Here is a 2,199-nt window from a genome sequence, read left to right as displayed (position 1 = left end):
AGAGAGAGAGAGAGAGAGAGAGAGGAGGGCAGAACTACATAGTGAACAGCTGCTGAGTGAAATAGAGAAAGATCTGGAGAGTTGCAGACAGTTTTAGGCTCAAGTATAAATTATCAATACACAAAATAAAAAAGACATCTTTTGCCCCATAAATATGTTAACATCACAATTAGACTTTGTACACAGTGTTCTTAAAATATTGACAGCAAAATCCAGGCATATCAATATTTTTATATATCAATACTAAAGAACTTCAAGTTAGCGAGTAGCAAAAGCAAAAAATTATGACTTTCTTTTTTATTGTCGGACTTTTTACATAACATAAGTGCTGACCGTACAACAACAGTATTATAACCATTATAACCCAGTGCTCCCAAGTCATTTTCAAACTTTTAAAACTATATAATAACTACTGCTTCACTCATGCCTGGACCTTTAATACAGTATATGAAAACATAGAGTTTGACAGTGATAAGATATATATAATTTGAACATACTTTACTTTAAAAAGCTTCCAGTTTAAAAAAGATTTATTTGTACTAGATGGAGTATATACCAAGATAATAATTATATTTAAAACATATTACATATTTCTGTTGTAAATGTATTTTAAGATTTAAGAAATTGGTGTATGTTTTAGCATATAAGTAACATTTTCAGAAAAATTTAATTATCTTCTTACTTTCGTTTTTAATTCTGTAACAGTGTATTCTTAAAACCTTAGTTCTTAAAGTTTAATTTATTTTATTGCATGTGTAAAATTTGAGCTCTTTTTAAATCAAATGTAAGAAACTTAGACTTGTTTAGATTTTAAATATGTAGATGGTGCACCAAGTCATTTATTTAAAATGTGGTCATAACTTTGAGCCTGCTATCGATATTATATTTTCTTTTTCTTTGAAATACTTTAGATATATTTTTAATGAATAAAATTCTATAGTTTTTCTTTAATATTAATTATATCATATGCTTTGTTCAGAGACTTATATTTGGAAATACAGCATTCCAAATATCTTGAGTATGAAATTATGTGTTCTAAAACACAAACCATCTTTTTCCTTACCAATTAGCTTTGTTTGGATTTGCCAAATAATTATTTATTTAGTTGATGTGTTAATTAACAAATTTGTCATTGTGTTAATTTTTGAAGTGTCAAAATTATAAAGTTGGGATATCTGAGTTGAAAAGATAATCACAGTCCAAAGTTTGATGACAATCTTATTCAATATAATATGGCACCCATAATATATTTCTGCATTTCTTGTTGGATGTTTATTTTCAAATGAAAAGACAATTAAAACTGTCAAATATCCTCCACATTTCACAAAAGAAAATTAAAAATTTTCCAAGTTTAATCTGGTGTAAACACATGAAGAAGCAATATAAACATGTTATATATGCAGAGAGTGGGGAGGGGACACTATTATGAATATTAAAGTGGTTAGTGTATTCTTTTACTAGTGGTATCATAACAAAATACCACTGACTGGGGATTTGAACAACATTTATTGTTTTGGGACTTTTTGATAAAAGCCCTTCTCACTGAAGTTAAGTGATATCTCATTGTGGTTTTGATTTGCATTTCCCTGATGATTGGAGATGTTGATCATTTTTTCATGTGTTTGTTGGCCATTTGTCTTCTTTTGAAAGTTTCTGTTAATGTCCTTTGCCCACTTTTTAATGGGGCTGTTTGAATTTTTCTTGCTGATTTTCCTGAGTTCTATACAGCCATTTAATCTTTGACAAAGCAGACGAAAACATACACTGGGGAAAAGAATCCTTCTTCAATAAATGGTGCTGGGAAAACTGGATAGCCACATCTAGAAGTTGAAACAGGATCTGCACCTCTCACCTCTCACAATAATCAACTCATGGAGGATAACAGACTTAAACCTAAGGCATGAAACTATAAGAATTCTAGAAGAAAATGTTGGAAAACTCTTATAGATATCAATCTAGGGAAAAATTTATAAAAAATACCCAAAGGCAATCAAAACAGCAATTAAAAAAATAAATGGGACCTGATCTAATTAAAAATCTTCTGCACAGCCAAGGAAACCATCATGAGAGCAAACAGACAACCTAGAGAATGGGAAAAAATATTAGCATGCTACACATTCCATAAAGGGCTGATAACAAGAAATACTACTTTAAATCAATATAAAAATTCATATAGAAATGATAGAAAAAAAAACAAGG

The sequence above is a fragment of the Propithecus coquereli genome, unplaced genomic scaffold, assembly GCF_000956105.1.
Source record: "Propithecus coquereli isolate 6110/MARCELLA unplaced genomic scaffold, Pcoq_1.0 Scaffold626, whole genome shotgun sequence".
Classification (NCBI taxonomy): Eukaryota; Metazoa; Chordata; class Mammalia; order Primates; family Indriidae; genus Propithecus; species Propithecus coquereli.
Note: the sequence above shows the minus strand (reverse complement) of the source record.